Raw genomic sequence first — 6,943 nt, 5'->3', positions numbered from 1 at the left:
TTCCATAATTCTATGTAGTTTATCATGGTATAATATTAGCTGTTATAAAATTCTTTTAATTAAGCAAATAGTGTCATATAACAGCTTTATGTACCACTTTTTCCCATTTTTATTTATTTACTTATTTATTTTTTGGTGGTACCAGGGATTGAACTCAGGACCTTGTGCTTGCTAGGCAAGTACTTATTCTAACTGAGCTGTCTCCCCAGCAAATGTAACTTTTGTGTCTGATGGAACTGGGGATTGAATTCAGGCCCTTGCACTTGCCAGGGAAGCGCTTATTCCACTGAGCCATCTCCCCAGTCCTTATTCCCATTTTATAATAAGTAATATTTACTTGTACCTTGTATATTTATCAGAATGCTTCTTTGTCTTTGATTTTATTTAATTATAACCTATGGCACAGACCTTGTTTGGGGAGGCTCTGAATCATAGTTCTGTCCTTAGGAACTAAAATGAGACCCACACCAAATTCTTGGCATCCAGTCCACAGAGAAAACTGTTGCCTGTTGAGAACTGACCTGGAGCTATAAGCAGTGGGAAGGTTGGATCATAGTCTTTCCCTTGCCCGTGTCATTACCTACTTAGGTAAATCTGCCTTCCTAAGTTTTTTGTTGGAGGTGGAGGTAATTATATTTACAACCTTTACTTTTCCAGCTCCTGCATTCTGAAGCTTCACATTCATTTGTCAGTTATCAGACTAGCCATTGCTAGCCTTAAAAACATTTTGATTGTACTCATACCCCTAGTTCAGAGTCCCTGTCCCGTCTCTTACTAGCTCTGTAAGTTGGGCTAGTTATTGAGTTTCTCCAAACCACTGTTTCTTAGCTTATGAAATGATAATAGTAGGTCCTACCCCACGAAGTCACAAAGAGAGGTATATGGGATAACATAATTAAAGTGCTTAGAAAATGCACAGAGAGAGACCATTGTGAATGTTCATTGTTCTGATGAGAGATATATAGTGAATGAACCTCGCTTGGCTATGTTCCTTTGGGCTTAGACCATCCGGGCCATGCCTTGCTGCCCATCTTTCTGGAAGGCAGCTATGCTCACCACTATACCACCAACGCCTCCTTGCCTCCATCTTTCTGAATTGTCCTTTTGTAAGCATTCTTGTGGCTCACTCCCCCCCCCCCCCAGGACAGTACCATAGTGTGCTTCCTCCTGGCTCTCCTTTCAGTTTGCTAATACAGGAGTTTCCTTTTCATTGTTTGTGAATAGGTCTCAGAGTCAGGCTTGGGCAGGAAAAGACCCTAGGCTCTTAACTCTTCAAGCCCAGAATGTTGTATTGTGCCTAAACTAGTAGGTGCTCTGTAATTATTCGATGAGTTCACAATATTCTGAGAGGTCATTGATACCAAATGACTCTCCTAGGTCACACATAGCAGCTGGACTGTGACCCGATTAGGGACCCTAATCTAGAATTTTACCCATAATATCTGGGAACACAGCTGGTTATGATGGCCCACTACTCATCGTCTTCAGCTGCAGTCATCTATTCTCTCTCTCTCTCTCTCTCTCTCTCTCTCTCTCTCTCTCTCTCTGTCTCTCTGTCTGTCTCTGCCTTTCTTTCTTTCTTTCTTTCTTTCTTTCTTTCTTTCTTTCTTTCTTTCTTTCTTTCTTTCTTTCTTTCTGGTACTGGGGGTTGAACTTGGGACCTTGCACTTGCCAGGCAGGTGTTTAAGGCACTGAGCTGTATCCCCAGCCCCTTAACTGCAGTCAGTCTTTAAAAAGGTGGATGAAGACTCCTGGCCATTAGCATTAGAACCTAGGCCAGGTCACTACCTGGCTGGAGCAGCGTTCCAGAAGACCACCCAGCGGTGGACTAATGCAGCCATTGGAAGGTAGAAGCACATGTGTTGAACCTGGGGTATCAGAACCTCCTGATACAGTTTGCCTCTGAAGAGAAACCTGGAGGCTGTTTGCAATGCTGATGAGATGCCATATGAGTTGTCACATATCTGAAAACAAGTGGGTAAAAGCAGAACTATTTGTGCCAAACCAGTACAATTCCTTTCTTCAGTTTGATTTCTCTAACCTTGTGTATTTAGGAAAAACTGAACTCCACGTCTAACTCCAGTCATCTGGGGCTACTATCTTGTGGTAAAGTAAGAAACTGAACCAGAATAGATTTCATTTAACCTTTCAAAAGTGAGATTTTCACACCATTGACCTTCTTGACTTCAGGGAGCAAAGCAGAACTATCAGTGCTCTGCTGCACATGTCAACGAGAGAAGAGGAGAGCGCCCTCAGTGATGGCTGCCTTTCATATTTGGTTCACCCAGAGTGCTTACGTTATGGTTCACAGGTGGAAATTGGTCCTTCGCAGAGAGTGGCCAATGTGAATTTCCAGATGCTCCTGTCCAGCTTAATGTTGCAGTAAATTAAATAACCATATCTCTGTTTGGATGGGGTTTGATTCAGTTGTCTTTCTGAGGCACCACAGAAAAATTCTCAAGCCTGGATTAAACTAATAAAAACTAGAGCACCTATCTTTTCTAAATGATAGGTGTTGGTTTGTTTTGTGCTAGGCATAAGTCATGGGTAGCTTTGCGATATGTCCCTTCCAACACCTATAGCCTGTGGTGATGAGCCTGTGATACGCGTGGCACAGTGAACAGTTGTTTGTATCGTTGAAAGCTCTGAAAGTTTCGCTATCACTGATCTATATTATGTGGGCCTCAGCTTGCTTTTGAAAAGCAGTGTCTTAACTTCTGTCCTGGTGAAAAAATCACCTGATTCTTAAAGGTGTCCACCCTTCTTCAGGCTGCACTGGTACTCAGGATTCTTTTGCCATTTTCAGAGTTTTTGATGCAGCTGGCAATCTGTTAGGAGCTCAGCCTGGCCAGACTGCAGTCTTCATCCATCAGCAAAGATGTGTTCAGGAATCTTGGCAAAAAGTAGCTGCTCAGGCACAAAGAAAACTTAAGTCCGTATGTATACTAGAAACTTAGAAACAGTGTGGAGGAAGGCACAGTTAATCTTAAGGGAGAATTTCTCCCAACCACAGCTTTCTATCTAGTGATGTGAAGAGCCACTTCCCAGGAATTGATCAACAAAGAAAGGTCAAGGGAGAGTCCAGAATCAGGAGAGACCTGTTTAAGATTTCCCAGAAAAATGGGTTCTCTTGCTGAGTATATGCTCTAATATAACACAGTGGTTCTCAGGCCTTTTGGTTTGTGGAAACCTCTGCAGTCTTACAGTGTTGAAGATGCCGAAGAGTTTTTTGTTTATGTAGGTTTTATACATTCATATTTCATTATAAATTAAGAGAGTTTAACAAAGTTATTAACCCATTTATAAGTAACAATAAACTTATGATAGAGCAAAAGGACTTTATGTAAAAGAATTTTATTCTACAGGAATAACTTAGTAGGGACATTCTTGCTGTTTTACACTTTTTGTGAATTGTTCATGTCTGGCTTTAGTAGACAGCTGGATTCTCACATCCGCTTGTGCTTCCCATTCTCTGTGATCTGTTGTTGGTAGAAATACATGAGGAAAGTTCAACTTTACATAGCCATGTAGCTTGAAAGAAGGTTTTTAATAGCCTTTTCCTTTTTGGGGGCGGGGTAGGTTGTTTGGGTTTTTTGTCACTACACCAAACCTTGAAATCAGGTTACTTACAGTGTGGATTCTGGAAATGTATCAGTGATCTTTGTGTATTCTGGTACATTAATATCCATTTTCTGCCTTGTACTTGAGATCACGTATGATTTTGTAGCATTATACATTGGTCATTAGAAAATATTTACTCAATGACTTACTAATATTCCCAAGTGTTGACACATTTTATTGTATAATTTCTAAAGATACTTTTCTCTCCTTTTTTGGCAGTACTGGAGATTGAAACTCAGGGGTTCACCCTAAACTGTATACCCAGGCTTTTTATTCTTTGAGACAAGCTCTTGCAAAATTCACTTTGCTTTTCAGGCTGGGCTTGAGCTTGTGCTCCTTCTGCCTTGGCTTCTCCAGTAGCTAAGAATACAGGTGTATACCACCATGCTGGGTTAAAGATCACATTTGTTCATATCACTATCAGCCTCATCAGAGAAATCTTTAAGTATTGGGAAACTGTTGAACATATGGTGGTAGGTACAAATACTTCATTGAAAGCTGGGCTGCTGTCATTTGTAACAAATATACTTGGTTTTTCTTGAAGTGACAGGCTCAGTTGATACAGTTTTGAAAAAAAAAGTTTGCTAGATATCCAGATCTGAATCACCATAGTTGATTATCAGATTTTCTTTTGGGTAAAAATAGTGGTCTGTCATCAAAGCAGTTAGTTTAATTCCTAGCTCATCTCCACAAGTGCTTTTCCTGGGCACATGCTAATACGGTATATATATTTAGAGATTGAATTATAATAAAATTTTACTTTCTTCCCATCCAAGTACTAACCAGGCCCGACCCTGCTTAGCTTCCGAGATCAGACGAGATCGGGCGCGTTCAGGGTGGTATGGCCGTAGACTAAATTTTACTTTCTTCAAGGGCATTCCTTTTGTTTTTCTTTGGTACTGGAGAATGGACCCAGGACCTTCTCACTGAGCTATGACCCCACATCCATGCCCTTATTTTGAGAGAGTATTTTGCTAAATTTCCCAGGCCAGGTTTGAACTTGTGATCCTTCTGCCTCAACGTTCTAGAGAGCTGGAATTAGAGCACGTGCCACCACACTCACCTGTAAGGACATTCTTAAGAGAAACTGGTCTGGTTGTTTGTTACTGTAATTACCTCATGGTGAGGAATGTAATCACTAATAATACAATTTGGGACTACTTTCTTGATTGATGCTAATGTGCCAAGAGCTTTACCCACCATTGAGTTTGAACCATTAGTGCAAGTGTTAACCTGGTAGAAAGACCAATAATGTTTTAGTAATACCCTAGAAATAGTTGTGGACTTTAAAAGCTTTACTTTCAGCTTTATCAGTTATCTTAAAAAGATTTATCCTGAAATTCATGTGTAAGAATTTACATTGAAGAATAATTTTTTAAAATAGTAAAATTCAGCTCTTACCCATCTTGCAAGATGGTGGGTGAAAAAACTGAGAAGCCAGACACTAAAGAGAAGAAACCCAACGCCAAGAAGGCTTCTGCCAGTGATACTGGTAAAAAGGGTAAGGTGAAGGCAAAAAAGTCCAAGAAGGGGCAGCCCCACTGCAGCCGAAATCCTGTCCTGGTTAGAAAAATTGGTAGATACTCCCGGTCTGCTATGTATTCCAGAAAGGCTTGGTACAAGAGAAAGTACACAGCTGCTAAACCAAAGGTTGAGAAGAAAAAGAAGGAGAAAGTTCTTGCTATGATTACAAAACCAGTCGGTTGGTGGTGACAAGAATGGAAGTATCTGAGTGGTTAAGCTTTGAAAACTGCCTAGATATTACCCTACTGAAGATGTGATCCGAAAGCTCTTGAGCCACGGCAAGAAACTCTGAAGTCAGCATGTGAGGAAACGTCAAGCTAGCATCACTCCTGGCACCATCTTGATCATCCTCACTGGGTATCACAGAGGCAAGAGAGTGGTCTTCCTGAAGCAGCTGGCCAATGGCTCGCTACTTGTGACTGGGCCTCTGAGCCTTAATCATGGTCCTCTATGAAGAACACACCAGAAATTTGTCACTGCCACCCCTACAAAAATTGATATCAGCAAAGCAAAAATCCCCAGACACCTCACTGATGCTTGTTTCAAGAAGAAGCAGCTGGGGAAACCCAGACACCAGGAGGGCGAGATCTTCGACACCAAGAAAGAGAGATACCAGATTTCAGAGCAGTGCAAGGTGGATCATAAAGTGGTGGACTCACAGAGTTTACCAAAAATCAAAGCTGTTCCTCAGCTCCGGGGCTACCTGTAATCCGTTTTTATTCTGACAAATGGAATTTATACTCATAAATTAGTGTTCTAAATTTCTTACTAAAAACATAATTAAATAACTGAAACATTTTAAAAAATAAAATAGTAAAATTCAGTTATAATGTAAATACATAAGAATAATCGGGAAAGTATGGTATGCCAATGGCAGAGCATAAATTGCAGTTAATTGAAATGATATTTGTGAGAATAAAGGTACAGAAAGGCAGGAAGATTAAAGTCTGAAGCTAGCCTAGGCAACTTAACAAGACTATTTCAAAATAAAATAGAAGGGTGGGGATGTACTCAGTACTCTCTAGGTTCAAGCCTCAGTACCACCAAAGAAAAGCAAAGGGAGAAATACACGCGTGCGCGCGCGCACACACACACACACACACACACACTAGTTTCTGTTAGCTCATTGAAAAGAGAGGCTTGTGCTGATTTTTTTGGATAATATTTCATGTCTATGTCAACTACTATGAACATTTAACAATATGTAATTATTAAGTATTGGTACTTTCTTACTAGCTTGTTTTTTTTTAATTTTTATTTATTTATTTATTTGTGTGTGTGTGTGTGTGTGTGTGTGGCCAGCTCAGCCCACCAGGGGGCGGGGCTGGCTGGCATGTGGTGCTGGGGGATTGAACCGGGGTCCCTGTGCTTTGCTGCAGCTTGTTCTAAGTAGGTGCTTTAGACCACTGAACCATCTCACCAGCCCACTAGCTTGTTTTAAAACTTGTTGTTTTTACTTTTTTCTGTTGAAAATAAATTTTTTTTTAAAAGAAAAGGGTAAAAAGTGAGAAAGTGTTGAGAAAGAAAATTAGTATATAAGGAAGGATTCATTTATGTGATAAAAGTACTGTATATACAGAGACATGCATCAAAAGAAATAGAGAAAAACACTAAAATGTTAATAATGATTACCTTGAGTGGTAGGAATAGAGGTGATTTTTCTTTTTATATTTGTTGTCCAGAGTGTTCTACAGTAAGAATATGCTGCCTTTTAAGGGAGGGTAGATGTTGGCTACAGTTTGAAATTCTTTTTTAAAATTTACACAGTAAAATTCACTCTGGTATACAGTTCTATGAA

At 40.1% G+C, this 6,943-nt stretch overlaps 1 protein-coding gene across 2 annotated transcripts in view; it reads left to right on the top strand.

The window, feature by feature from the left end:
* The window catches only part of Pola1 (DNA polymerase alpha 1, catalytic subunit), a 345,612-nt gene that overhangs the window by 184,388 nt on the left and 154,281 nt on the right, over nt 1-6,943 (top strand). The window lies entirely within an intron of this gene.

Source organism: Octodon degus, unplaced genomic scaffold (assembly GCF_000260255.1).
Source record: "Octodon degus isolate 3935 unplaced genomic scaffold, OctDeg1.0 scaffold00041, whole genome shotgun sequence".
NCBI lineage: Eukaryota > Metazoa > Chordata > Mammalia > Rodentia > Octodontidae > Octodon > Octodon degus.
Note: the sequence above shows the minus strand (reverse complement) of the source record. Positions and strands in the feature narration are given on the sequence as shown.